Raw genomic sequence first — 15,793 nt, forward strand, 5'->3', positions numbered from 1 at the left:
TGTAAAGTGCAGAAAGGAGAAAAGTGTTTACTAAATGCGAGTGAGCAATCCAAACGATTATTGGATTCCAATTTTGTGATCTGGTTGCAAGATCAAAAGGAGAAGAAGTCTAATTGACAAGATAGAAAAAGAGGAAGGAAGTACAATTCATTTCTATTATTTGGCAAGGAATAACACATAAATCATTTGGACAATGAGTTCATTGGTCTTTCCCTTGAAGCTTTTTGGGAAATGGATCCAACTATCTTCCACAACTCCTAAATGGGTTGGCACAACTCTTAATAGAATTGGAATCTCCTGATAGGGATTCAAAGTCTCCTAAAAGGGACTAATATGTACTAAATGTTCTTATAGACTCCTAACATGGTCCATCCTCTAACAAGGAATAATTATATTAGTACATCATCTTGTGAGTACCATCCCCACTGGGATTTTTCCTTTGATCAAGGCTTTCCCTAGTTAACATATATGGTGTTATTGTGTATGAGTATCTTTTTGTGATATAGTTAAGTTTGTTTAAGGTTGATAATTGTGATAATAGTTGGATAAATGATTCACCTTGCCTCTTAGTTATATTGGTGGACTATATAACAATTGGTATTAAGACTTAGGTCCTTGAAGGATAAGCTTAACTAATTTGGGAGATCGATGAAAAATATTTTTAAAAAGGATAGTCCTAGATTTGATGGGGCCAATTGTAGTGCATCTCCCATTAAACTTTTGTAAGTCATCCTGATGGATGCAACCTTGTTGATCTTTTGTTGTGATGGATCATGATTGTGACCATGAGTGGTCTACACCATTGAGGAGTTTGGATTTATGTTTCTGTATCAGTTGCTTTGATTATGCTTATGGCTGATCTATGAGATTATGATATGATTTATGGTTCACTGAGGTTTGTGCCAGTGCTTACCAAGATCGATGTAGTATTATGAGGTTGTTCTGTGGTTACCTTGAGATGTGTGCAGAGATTGCATTGTGTACTATTACCATGCTACACTGGACTAGGTTCCTGTAGTAGTGGATAGTCATGTTTATGATTGTGTTTTCTTATATCTTTTAAGTGCCTTTAAGTGTTGTTTAAACAATCATTATTAACTACTTAAGTAATTAGAAATGGATTGTTTATGTTGGATTATTTGGTTATGTGCTACAAACATTTACCTTGTTATATTTTGATCTAAGAGATATCTGTTACTTATGTGATGTTTTATATTTTTGAGGACCTAAGGGTCAGATGTTATACTTTGATTTCAGTATCATAGATTTTAAACTACTATGTTGTTCAGTTGATCAGATTGCATGATGATGCCATTTTGAGATGACAATGTGTTTTTATGATGAGGTCTAGTTATCTGGTATTTGGACATACCTCTGATTATGTTAGGTAATGGATTTAATGCTATGGTTATTTACTTCATTCTTGCGTTGTTATGCTTTATGCGAGCATGAGTGATGTAAATAGATTATTTTTAATATAATTAAATAAATGGTTAAATTAGGTGATTTAATGCATTTATTGCTTCAACTATGTTATTATATGCAATTGCACTTGATTGTGCTGTTTAGTGTGCAAGAATTATATCCTTGGTAGTGGCACATGGGGTTAGTGATTCAACCATTCATATTTTACCAGTTTCGTCCTTATATGGTTGATGTATCCTTATTTTAAATGTTTAATTTAATCCTTTTGGTGATTATTAAATCTGAACTCATTTACATTATGTGATTAGACCAGTAAGCATGTTTGTGCATTTAGAGTTTTGCATTGTCGCAAAAGTTGTTAAGGAATTTATGTGTTTTTGGGTTTTCAAAAATTTTAATTGATTTATTTTAATTTATGGCAGCTTTACCATAGATGAATTCCTATTTCTAGGAATAGCCTTTTTTTTTTTGGGTCGATTCGAGGTTTAACTAGGTTGGTTTTATTTTTCCTAATTGATTATTCACTCGAAAAGTGAATAAATAACCAAAAAGGAATTTAATTCCTCACTTCTCACTTTTGAATTAGAAAGTTGGAGAGTAAAACCCAAAATCCTCTTCATGAGGATTTATTCTTTTATTTGTTGTGGGAGCTATGGGCGTGGGATCATTGAGGGGTTGGGCTCACTGGATCTAGCTCAAGGAAACCTTGGATTGCCACGATTTTCAGCTACTTCTACAAGGTATTTATTTTATGGTTTAGATTCCCATTTTTCCCTTTTGGCTGCGAGGTAGGGCTTTCCTATTTTATTATTTTTGCTCTGTTTCTGCTTCTATTTTTGGTAGCCATTTGTTTGGAGGCTAAGAACTAGTGTTCCCCTCTGTTTCTGTACGCTAGTTCTACCCGGTTGGGTGGGTATGAACATTTCCCTATTTTTTGGGATGAGGGTTTGGGGTTTTATGCCGTTATGCTGGCCGTTTTTGCATATGGTGCCTGAACTCGATTATTTTTGGATTTTTGAAGTTTTTGCACCCAACGATCAAATGGGTTTTAATTTTGAAGTTTTCCAAATTTTGGAATTTTGAACTCATTTTGCGTGCCGCCCTGCTTTCTCAAGTTTTCTTGGCACAATGTAGGTCATGGACCTTGATGATCTGTTTGGATATCAGTCAAACCACTATTGCACTTTTATGTTGCATTGGGGTGCATGTCGCATCCGTACTCCTAACACTATGGTTAGCTGAGTGATTTTATACCTAGTTTTATGGTTTCTTTTTGACCTTTGTTATTGTCTCATGGACACTAAGATTTGTGTAGAATCTATGCTCCCAGATTGAGGTCGATTGAGTGAGTTCATGATGTTTGGTCTTGTTGCATCATTGAGATTTGTGTAGAATCCAAACTCTTGGATTGAGGCCAGTTGAGTGATTTCATGATGTATGGTTTTATTGGCTCTAGAATTCATGTAGAATTCATCTTTCCTATGTTGCTTTTAGTTGGGTGTTATCTTTTGTATTGTGTTCTCATCTTTTCCTTGCGTTTTGATCTTTGTGATGGAGGTGCACCACACACGAGTACATGCATGTACATATGTCAGGTGACTTGCGAGGCTCGATCTTCTATGGTACTTCCAAAAGTTATGATCATTAGGGTTGGGATGGGAGTATGCATGGCCACGAGCATTTATCGTAGGATGAGCATGGGTAGGGTAGGGTAGGGTAACATATGGAGGGGGCTTCTATCTTGCAGCTTGGTGTTTATGGCACCGAAGGTTAATGGAGGATAGGCAGTTTTAAGTAAGTGATAACTTAATTAAAATGTCTGAGTGTAAATAAAATTTAAGATATTAAAATTTGTGAGCACTCAATTTAGTTTGAGGACACAATGTGTGAGCACCCATTTAAGTTTGAGGACACACGATTCGAGGTTGGGCTTGTTGTTTCCAAGTGAATCTTTATGATGTCAGCCCCTACTTAGTAGCCTATTGAGTGTCTGACCAGGACCTGTACTCCTTGCATTGTCTTAGGTTCTTGCTTACAGCCATCATATTGTCTGGCGTGAGTGTTAGCCATGGATGTTGTTTTGTGTTTGTATTTTTATCTCCATCAGCATGGTGGGTGTGGACCTATGGATGCCACATGGTTGGGAGGCATAGCTACCTTCACCATTGCTAGGGACCGGTGTATAGAGACAGTCTCTTATCCTAGTGCGACCATTACTAGATGTTTTCACTTGATGCTTCAAGTTTCAGAGTATGCGTTCTTGTGATTTATGCTTTCATTGGAATGCTTGGATATCATGTTTAGCTGATGTTAGTTTATTTGATGCATTCCCATATTATGATGTTTAGCATATGACTAGATGATGTGCATTGTTTTATTAGATTATCTATTGCTTATTGGTTAGCATGTTAGATTTCCTTATTATGCTAATTAGCATGTGATAGGTGATGTTATCTACATGCAAGTTTATCTTTTGTTGTACTACTAGCATGTCATATTTCTTTATGCTTTTGGTTATTAGCATGTTTAGTAGTAAAATTCCTGTTATGACAGTATCGACGATTTGATCGGTGGCTTGGGATGTTACACATGGGGGATGGCTAGGGCCCATGATGGTCTTATGATGCTATTGACGGTTGGGAGGAACCACACACTTAATTTGGTTGTTTTGTTATTATGATATTATCTCTATTCATTGCGATGTTGCTTATGTTCACTGCAATGTTTTTTTCTATACGTTCTTTACTGCTTGGGTTTAGATGGATAGATGTTCCTCTTCCTTGTTCCTTGGTATATTGTTGATTATGCTCTTGAGTGTTCACTCCTTGATCTTTGTGGATTCGGTACTCCCTTGTGTGGAGGTTCTAAACTCAATTTTTCTTCGATTTTCCCCTTTTGTGTTTTCCTTAAGTATTTTTGTGTTTCTATGAGCGACATTTTATTAACATGGTACAACATAAAAATGTATCACATGCCCATAGAAACTATGTCGTACAATGCTTGAAAGTATCACATGCCTCTTGGAGAAATATCGTGCAATACTGGAAAGTATCAAACCTCCTTTGCAGAAATGTCATATGATACCTTGAAAGTATCACACACCCTTGAGAAAAGTATCACTCAAACTCTGAAAGTGTTGCCCTCCTTTGTAAGAAATGTCATGCGATGCTTTTTAGTGCTGTATTAAAGTATTGCACAGGTTTTGTAAAAATCTACGTGGGCCAGCAGTGGGCACTATTCGTCTTGATTCGAACTTTTTGAGAGTTGATTTGGATACCCTCTTCGGTGTTCTTCAACTCTATGGTGTTTTTTTAGATTTTTGTTGAGTGTGTTTCTGTGGTCTGTCTCTTGGGGTTTAAAATATATCGTTAAAGTATAAGTTGATGTATATTTAATTCATTATACTTAAAATAGGTTTTAGACCTCTCAGAGATAAGATAAAGATTCTAGAAAATTTCAGGGCTTCAGAAATCCAGACTTGGCCAATTTTTAGGGCTCCAAGATTTCAGACTTAGCCAAATTTTAGGATTTTGCATCCTACCCCAACTTGGTGTTTTGTTAATGAGTGGTCAGTTCTTTGAGCCCTCATCTTGTGCGTGGTTGTTATTGGCTTTTGTTTGCATGTGTCAGTTTGGTAGTGGCATTCAGAGATCCGTTGGTTACCGAGATTGTGGTGAAGTCTTCTATTGTGATCTTTATGATCCCTGTATGATGTTTTCATGTGCATTCATACTTGTAAAAAAATTTATCTTGACTTATATTGAATCCTTGTTCCAAGGATCTCTGGGTGGAGCATTACACCAACTATGACAATTGAAAGGAGAAGATGAAGACTCATCTATTATGCATGGGTCTAGGTTATTGGCTCTTGATAAAGAGTGAGAAGACAATTATTAAAGAAGAGAAGATTGAAGAATGTAGTGAAGTAGAAAGAGATTTGTTCATGTACAACATGAGAGCTAGAGAAGCTTTACTATCAGCTCTTTGAGAGAATGAATATAGTCAGGTAAAGTCACTTCAAACATCTCATGAAATTTGGAAACCATTAGAGTCTATTTTTGAAGGTGATACATATACAAAGAGAGTAAGATTGAATAATTGGATATGTGCATTTCAAGATACTAAAAGGATGGAAAATGAATCTTTAAGAAACTATATTGGTAGGATATTAGAGATTTTTTCAGGAATCAAGTCATATGGTTCAACCCAGCAAGAGGATGAGTTTGCCTAGATGATCTTGAAAACTTTGATACCACCATTTAGGAAAGTTGCTTAGATGATTTTGTTGAGATAATGGGTGTTGCACACATTGCATAATATTGTTATATTTTATTATTTTATTTTATCATGTAATGTTCCACCTAGATGGACATGCAACATGTAAAGATTTTCATAGAATATTCTTGATGAGTTGTATTGTAACATTGTGATAATATTTCATGTAATTATTTAATATTGAGAAAAAGAATTAAATTCTCAATATTAAATGTGGGGTCAGTGGGTTAGGTAACACATAGTTTTAGCACATAGTTTATGTAATACTACTTAGTGGTCTTGTAGGACTTGCTACTATATAAGAAACCACAAGGGTAGTTGTAGAGAAAGAGTGAGAAAGGCAAGAGTCGAGAGGGACAAGGCTTGACAGGTTAGCCAAGGGAGCATTTGTGAAGGTTGGAAGCATGGCATGGGATGTGCGGATTCATGCTTGTTCACATAGTTTGCTCGGTTGTGGCTATGGCCATGAAGGCTTCTATGGTTGTTTTGCAATGGTATTTTTTGCTAAATAATACATGATGATGGATGCTTTTGGAGGCTGGGTTTTTTCCTCAATGAGGGTTTCCTAGGGTATATCTTGTGTCATAATTTTGTGGGCATGTTGTCTATTCTCTTGCATGTGGATTTTGATTCCATGTTTATTTTAGATCTATTATGAGTTATGTGGAAACAGTTATATTCTTTCTTGCCAAGTTTCCTTACAAGTGGTATTAGAGTTATGGTTTTATTATTGTAACCATAGATTGAATCCATGGGAATGCATGAGAGGATAAAAGAAAGACAAAGATATATGAATGATTTATTGTAGATCTAATGGTTTTGAGTTTGTTTTTATGATGGGATGTTAAAATATTTGGGCATGTGAATTTTTTTGGACAAAAAGATTTTTTAGATGTTTCATTTAAATGAGGGTTTTGGGGGGTAGCATGCAGAAATGACATCCTGGTTAAAAATAGACCTCACCATTTGATCATAAATTTTGATATATAATATGCCCTAGTTTGGCCATGTTAAGAGGAAATGAAAGAGTTTTTTGATTTCAGCTCATAATGGCCATAAAATTTAATCCCGTCAAAATTTTCATCATAGAAAAAAGAAAAAGAAAAAAAACAAAATTGCAGTGAAAATGGTAAAAAGACTATCTTAGTAAAATAGCCATAACTTTATCTTAGAATATTGGATTTCAGAGTTCTTATAGGCGTTGAAAAACTAATTCAGAGCACTACAACATGGTATAGGTTTGGTTCTATGATTTTGAGATTTTGTCAGATTTTAAGTGTATATGAGCAATGTTAGTATGCTAATAGAAACCAAATTTAAATAAAGCTTCTACAAACTTAAAAAAATTCATAAACTTCAAGATAGACTAAGATGAGATCTCAATTGAGAATATGAGCCATTAATGGACTCTCTCAATAAGAAGCTCTCTTGTTGAGTGGCTTTGTCTAAATAGATAGGATGTATGCTCAAGCTTATGCTTCAAAAAGGGCTTCAAATGGAGTTGGAATTTGGGTGTGAGTGTATGGTTTTGATGTAAAATGGTTCTTAAAATGGCATTATGACTTTACTTCATGGATTGTGTTGTTTTGCAAAGGGGAAGGATCCAATTTATAGGCAAGAGGCTTGAGGGATTGAGGGCTAAGATGCAAGGATGGGAAAAAGCTCATGGAGGGCTTAGATTGCATTGGAGGAGAGCACATGGATTGTGCTTCCTTACAGCCAATCATGGAGTGACACATGTCACAGAGTGAGAGGATGGAGGAAAGGGGAAGGATGAGTCAACAAAGGAGGCTCAAGCGATAAAATCTTCATCAAGACCCTCATAATGGCTTGTAAGAGCAATAAAAGGGCTTTGGAAGAGTCATTTATGGCCTAGTGGGCTTCATAAAGTTTTATGGTTGAGATATTTTGAGGGAGATGAGAGAAATTTCAACTTGGGCTTGATTAGGAGGGTTTTAAGCTTGCTTAGGATTGTGCAAATGATTAGAGGATGGATTAGGATTAGCTTAGGGATAGGCAAGTGGATGGCATTTAATGAGGGTGGGTGAAGGAGGAGATATTTGTTAACTTTGGTTTGGGTTAGTAAGTTTTAACCCATGTTTAAGGAATGTGACAAGGTTAGGAGGGGATTAGGATTAGGTTTAAAGACATATTCTAGAAGAGTCTAGACTTTGGATGAGGATAAAGACTTTCTAGAATAGTCTAGAATTTCCTAGGATGAGGATGAAGACTTTCTAGAAGAGTCTAGAACTTCTTAGGATGAGGATAAATTAGATTTTTAGGAAATAAATAAAGTTTTATTTATTTCAAGGGTTTGGGTTGAGGAGATATTTATTAAAACTTTTTTAATAAACATGAGGATTAATATTTAATCTTAATTAAATATTTTGAGTTGGGATTAGGGGTAGAAAATGATGGGATTAGCCTTTAATCAAAATTAAAGAAGGATTATAAGATTTTGGAAGAGGTTAGTGGTCTTAAGGAAATTGGCCAATTTTTGGGCAAAAAATAATTTATTTATTTATTTTGGGTTTTTTGGTCAATTTATTAATTAAATAATTAATAAATAAGGAAACAATGTTTAAATAAGATTTAAAAATTTTTGGGAGGGATTCCTTAATTAAATATTTTTAATTAAGATAAAGGGATTTAATGGCATAAAAATAAATAAATAAATAAAATAATTAATTAATTAATAAATGATGATGTCATCAATTTTTTTTCAGAAAATAAAAATACTTTATTTTCTAAAGGTTTTTAGTTGTCTACATTTTGCCCCTCTTTGATGTGATGCCGCAAGTGGCATGACATCAAAGATAAGAAAATAAGATGCCCAAGGCTAGAGCAGAAGAGGAGAGAATGGACTGTGAGATGCCCCCTCAAGAAGGCGGTGGGGAGAGAAAGTGAGGCTCAATGGCTTCTTGAAAAGTACAAAAATCTCGGATGAGCAAAGAAACTTAGATTGGCAAAGAGAAGGGGTTGAATTAGCTCAAACTCTCACTATGGGAGAATGATAAAGGAGAATCATATGCACAAGAGGAAGCAAGCTTAAGACTTTAGGGAAGGTGGAGGATGAAGGAGCGGAGCACTATAAAAAGGAATCCAGGATAGGGAGATGGATGAGGGGATTATAAAGCTGATGCAATAGAGTTTCAAAGAGTCAGATTGGCGAAAGATGGGTTTCAGAGATCCCTAGGACTAGGATTGTGGATCTCGAAAGATGAGGCTTGGTGGATTGATTTGGATTGGTGGATCCCTAAGACTAGGATTGTGGATTCCTAAAGCTAAAGGTGAGGAGTGATTCAAAGAGATACTCATGCATAAGCTGGGGTAGGAGAGACAAATGCTGGATATAGATGGGGGATAATGGAGATGAAGGAAAACCATTGAAGCTATAGAACTATTGGTTAATTGCCAAGGTTACCAAGAACATCAAGGCCTTTTCACCAACTGTCCAAAGGACTGATGAACTGACTCAAAACAAACATGCAAGGATTGCCTCAGTATCACACATGAATCCCAGAGGAAGCAGTGTGGAAAAAACACTGGGTAACCCACAAGCAGAAAAGAAAACAAGAAAAAGACATGATCAAGACCTTACGCTCTGATTGCCCCATTTGCGGTATACCATGATATGGAAGATTTTGGCAATCTTGAGGAGGGAACAAGGATATTGCTTGGAAAAGATATTTCAAGACCCAATAGGGAAGAGTCCAAATCAAAAGAAAGCAAAAATCCAAAAGAGAACCATTTGCCAAGGAGATGGGTAGGACGAGGTACTGACGAACAAAGATCAGACATGAGGAAAGCTATATCCTGCAAGGACCTATCGAAGAGCCCCTAAGCTGGTGGATTTGGATGAGTGATGCATCTGGCAAGATGAACTAAGAAAGATAACACTTTGGTGACAGGAAATCTAGCTAAAGGATGCATTGGAATAGCTAACCAAGATGTGCGATGGGTGCAAGATGCTGATCAAGGACAAATTGACACGAACGCTGGATATATATAATGGTACTAAGCTAAAGAGGATGCACAAGCCGATGGACCAAGATATGTTACAAATGTAAAAGTTTGTTCATGTTTTGGTTTTTTGTGAGATGGAAATGTTTATGAAGGATGGGATGTCTATAATAGGTGATAGCTGGATAGGTAGATGGTTTGCAAAAAGCTTAAGGGAAAATGGGGTTTTGTGTGTGCACATGATAGTATACAAGCTAGGATACAAGATTATTTATAGGCTGGAATATGGTACAAACTTTGGACAAGATTCAGATATACAAGGTATGGTACAAGATTTACAAGGTATAATACAAGCTTTGGTACAAGATTTTACAAGCTATACAGGAGTTATTTACAAGCTCCATTGGATTTTGGATATTTGGTTGGAACACCAAGGGAACAAGTAGGTATTTTATGGGATGGTGGGTGAATGGATGAGGGATAGGATAGTGATAGATAATGGATTAGTCTTAGTACACAAGGTGCCTGAATTACTAGGTTTTCACCAAGGTACCTATCCAAGGTGCTTGAATTGCCAAGTTTTCACCACTGGATGCTTATTTCTCTTTACTATTTTTTTAAAATTTTTTTCAAAAGTTGGGTATACCAAGGATCTTCAAGCATAGAACTTCTTGAGATGAATGATGTTAGTAGGATCATTCAAGAGTTCTCCTTTCCGGTGTAGATAGCTGATAGGCTCCAGAGCGAAAGGAAGCAGTGACAACATAAGGACCAAGCCATGTAGGTTCAAACTTTCCTTTCTTTTCTCGATATGCTTGGACTTTCATGTTTTCTTCGAAGACCATGTCACCTGGCTGAAAGTGTCATGGAAGCACCTTCTTGTTGAAATTCCTTTTGAGATGAGTTTGATAGACTATGAGATGATCATAGGCTTGTTGTCGCTTCTTGTCTAAGAGATCTAGCTGGGTGAGCCGAGTTACTCTGTATTCTTCATCTGATATTTTCCCTTGCAAAGATATGTGCAAGGAGGGAAGTTCAACCTCTATAGATAGTACCACTTTGGCACCATAGACTAGGGAGTATGGAGTTGTGCCTGTGGATGTACGGAAGGAAGTTTGATAGGCCCATAGGGCTAGATTTATTTGTAGGTTCCAATCACAGTTGGAATCTTTGACAAATTTCTTTAGGATTTTGAGGAGGGTTTTGTTAGTTGCCTCTGCCTGGTCATTACCTTGCGGGAAATATGGGCTAGAAAAGAGGTGATGGATGCAGAGGGAAGTGCATAATTCTTCCATGTTGAGATTTTCAAAGTTACCTTCATAGTTGGTGAAGATGGTGGATGGGATGCCGAAGCGGCAAACAATGTGGTACAAGATGAACTTGGAGACCTAAACTCCTGTAGCTGAGACTAGGGTGACTACTTCCACCCATTTAGTGAAATAGTCTATAGCTGTTATTATCCATTTATGTCCATCAGATGAGAGGGGTGTGATAGTTCCAACTAGATCAAGGCCCCAACAAGCGAAAGGCCAAGGTGGTGCAATAGGCTGTAGATCCTGTGTTGGAGCGTGCACAAGATTTGCATGCTGCTGACATGGGAGACACTTTCTGACATAGGATTTGTCACGCTAGGACAATACCACTCATGTGGGCACTGTAAAGTCCATAGTGTACTTCCTTTAACACCATCGCGACCTCATTTTGGTCTAAACATCGAGAGAGAGTATCGTGATAACCTCGACGATATAGGGTATTGGCTATGATAACATAGCGAGATGATTTTTGGATGAGGTTCTGGTGTTGGGTACGTGTGAGGTGAGGGGATATGATACCATCGTTAAGGTAAGCGTGAATCTCATGGTACCAAGGGGATTGGGAACCAACCAAGATACAAACATGATTTGAATCCTCATTCACATAGGCGGGTGTGAGGAGCTGCTCAACTAAAAACTCATACTGTGTAGCTTCTTGGGGAATTTCCAAGAGCGAGCCTATAGTAGCCATAGCATCTGCTGCTTTGTTCTATATTCGAGGCACTTGTGTACACTAAAGCCTTATAAAATGCTGGGTTAGCTGATCAACTAGCTCTTTGTAGGGTAATATATTTTCATCTTTGGTTTGATATTCATTTAGGGTTTGCTTGATGATGAGCTGAGAATTGCCAAAGATTTGTAGCTCAACAATGTTCCATTCTGCAGCTATCTTTAATCCTGCTATGAGGGCCTCATATTTAGCTATATTGTTGGTGCTAGGGAGTTGTAGCTTGAAGGCTTTTGGAATGTAATCTCCTTGAGGTGTGACCAACAATATTCCTACCCCTGATCCATGAGATGTGTATGAGCCATCAAAATAAAGTTTCCATGGGGGTTGTTCTTTAATTGGACAGATATGCTCATCTAAAAATTTTGTGATCAACGGATAAGCATCTATTAGAGGTGCATCAGCTAGGTGATCTGCTATAGCTTGCCCTTTGATTGCCTTTCTGTCCACATACTGGATGTCAAATTCACTAAGGAGCATAACCCATTTGGCCAAACGGCCTGTAAGTGCTGTTCTAGAGAGCATATACTTGAGAGGGTCAATCTTGGAGACTAGTTGGATGGTATGACTTAGCATGTAATGGAGAAGCTTTTGAGTTGAGAAAACAACTGCCAAACAAGCTTTTCCCATAGGAGTGTAATTGAGTTCATAACCAACTAGGGTACTACTGATGTAGTAGATGGCTTTTTCTCTGCTGTAGTCATCAAGCTATTCTAGAAGTGCCCCTAGAGTAGTAGGTGTTGCTGATATGTACAAAATTAGGGGATGACCAGGAACTGGTGGAACCAAGATAGGGGGATTGATGAGATACTACTTGAGATGGTCGAAGCTGCGCTGACATAAATGATCCCACTTGAAGTTCTCATCCTTCTTCAGTAAATGTGAAAATGGTGTACACTTATCTACAAGCTGGGAGATGAAACGCCGAATAGATTGAAGCTTTCTCTGAAGAGAACAAAGTTGTCGCAGTGTTTGTGGAGGAGGCATGTCTAAGATAGCCTTGACCTTCTTGGGGTTGATCTCTATACCTCATTTAGAAACTATAAAGCCTAAAAGTTTTCCAGATGTGACCCGAAAGACACATTTCTTGGGATTCAACATGAGATGATATTTGGCTAACCTATCAAAGGCTTTCTCCAGGTCAGCAAGATGATCCATGAAGGTATGAGACTCGACCAAGATATCATCCACATAATCCTCCAAAATTCTATGGATGAGATCATGAAAAATGGCTGTCATAGCTCTTTGATAGGTAGCCCCAGCATTCTTTAGGCCAAAAGGCATCATGTTGTAGCAAAAGGTTCCCTAAGAGGTAGTGAATGCTATCTTATGCTGATCCTCTTCTGCAATCTTGATTTGATTATACCTAAAAAATCCATCCATGAGGGACAAAATTTCATGTCCAGCTGTAAGATCTACAATCATATTTATGTTGGGCAAGGCAAAATCATCTTTTGGACAAGCTTTGTTAAGATCTCTTAAATCAATGCAAATTTTGATGTCACCAGAAGGCTTAGTGATGAGGACCATGTTGGAGATCCACTTTGAATAGTCGATAGGTCGAATAACCTTAGCATCTAACATTCTTTCTAACTCAGCTTTGACCAGTAATGCCACCTTGGGGTGCATTTTTCTAAGCTTTTGTCTGACGGGCTTGATCTGTGGATTGACTGCAAGATGATGAACTACAAGCTTTGGATCAAGCCCTAGCATATCCTGATATGACCATGCAAATCAGCCAATGTTCTCTCTTAAGACCTCAAAGAGGAGATCAGCTTGGTCTTGTGATAGGGATGTAGCAATGTGAACAAGCCTAGGGATCTCTGAAGAACCGATGTTGACTTCCCTAGTATCCTCAATTAGAAAAGAAGATATCTCTGGTCAATTATCTTGAGGAGGTAATGCTAAATCCTCATGTTCTGCTTGTGGCTCTAGATGTTCTTGCTAAGGGGTTCTCTTTGCTACCTTAGCTAGTCTCAGATTCACCTTAGTTCCAATTTTGGGTGTATCGGAACTAGGTTGGGGATTTTCTCCAAAATACCCCTTGGGATCTAGCTTGTAGATATAGGCAAAATCTGGCTTTCCTTTCTTGTGAGGTGTTTCAACTCCCATGAATCTTAGAAGTGCTTCCTTTGATGTGAACTCATCAATGTGTATGACGCTTGGTTGGTCCCAATCTATGAGTTGTGGATGGGCGAGTGGTAGGTCAATGAGGTGGATGGATAGTTCTTTGAGAAAAGAGTCTCCGAGGGAGATTTGGTCTAAGATATCATCGTAGGCTCTCTTTTCAACTTCCTCAAGAATGTATTCAATTTTGAAAAGGTCATGGTGAATGTTCAAAAAAGTGTGACTGTCCATATTGGTGCCCTCAGTTATGGGTATGGAAAAACCAAGACCTGACTTCGATTCCCACTTGTTTGTGTCGATGGGGCACTGCATGCCTCTTTCTTCTAGTCCTAGACCACCACCTTGATAGTCCCATTTGTCAGTGATGAGCTTATGTTCTTTGGGATACTTCTGGCTGAAGTGATCAAGGCGTGCTTGATTCCTTTGAGGTGCATCCTTATGTAACCAATTGTTGATATCTGGAGTGAACTCCTCATGAAGAGGGATTTTTGAGGATACAAAGGTTGTTGGGCCAAACTGCTTGTATCAAGGAGGTGGAATCTCCTTAGTTTTGTGATATGTCGGTCATCCATGGGCATGTGGATCAAGTGGGAGTGCCCTGACAACAAATGCATCTGACAGACTATACTCTCTACAACCCTTGTTATTGATCTTCACGGTAGACAGGGTAGAGGTGAGGATGGTTTTTGGGTCATTACAAGTGTGGGATGAGCTGGCGATGGATGTGCCGATATCAATTCCAGGACAATGGTTTGTATATGAAGCTTCAACCACATTGTAGTAAGCAAAGGGTTCTGGATCGGCATGGATGGTTACCTCAGTGCCTTGATGCAAAAATTTGATGCACTGATGGTAAGTGGATGGAACGACTTTCATGGTATGAATCCATGGGCGACCGAGGAGGATGTTGAATGGTAGGTTTAGATCAATAACATGGCAGAGTGTTTCTTGGATGACTAGCCCAACCTTGATTGGCAGCAAAATAGTTCCTTCTGTGGTTCTTTCCAAGTTGTCATAAGCTTTGATGGTGATAACCTCACTGATGATATCTGCCTTAGTATACCCAGCTTGTTTTATGAATTTTAGGGTGCAAATATTCAAGGCTGATCCATTATCTATCATTAATCTTTTCACAGAAAAATTGGATACCATGATGGCTATGCGAAGCAGAAGGGTGTGATCTGGCTTGACCATGGGTATGTCGGTGGGTTTGAATGATAGGGCACATGAGGATGAAAGGTGTCCAACAAGATTACGAAAATCAGTAGCATTGATATCAGAAGGGACACAAGATTCTATGAGAACACTGTCAAGGATGTTCTTGTACACAGGACTAGTGCGAAGAAGGTCTAAAATGGAGATTTGGGCTGGCATGTTCCCAAGGTGTTCCAAGATATTGTACTGGCTTTTTGATGGAGCTGATGGTGCTGGTGAAATGGGTGGGCCTGTGATGTTAAATCGGGCTCTTCGAGTGGTGACTGCACACTCATTGTTTGGTCCTTGGATATTGGTAACATTGATAGAAGGCTCTTTCTCGGATATACAACCTCTAAGGCTACCATAGTCTATATATGATGAAGTGTGGTCATTGTTCTTCCTATGCTGTTGGTTTGGCTGACAGTTGTTGGTGTTGTTGTTGTTGGTTTGGATAGGTGCTTTTCCAAGATTTTGATTGTTGTGAGGAGGAAAAGCATTTTGATAGATCTGTAAGCCTGCATTGGGAGAGGTTTGGGCACCAACAGTGATTTTCTTTCGATCAATGAGGTCCTGCACATAGTCTTTTAGTTTCATGCATCTAAGGGTAGTGTGACCTTTTACCCTATGAAATTTGCAGTACTCATTGTCTTTCTACCATTCTGATTTGGATTGGCTTGAGTCAATTTGCTAGGTAGGAGGAAATTTGATGAGGTTTTCCTTGACTAATTTCTCAAAAATGACATCCAATGGCTCACCAAGGGGTGTA

Source organism: Cupressus sempervirens, chromosome 1 (assembly GCF_028749045.1).
Source record: "Cupressus sempervirens isolate cs-2001-9-10 chromosome 1, ASM2874904v1, whole genome shotgun sequence".
NCBI lineage: Eukaryota > Viridiplantae > Streptophyta > Pinopsida > Cupressales > Cupressaceae > Cupressus > Cupressus sempervirens.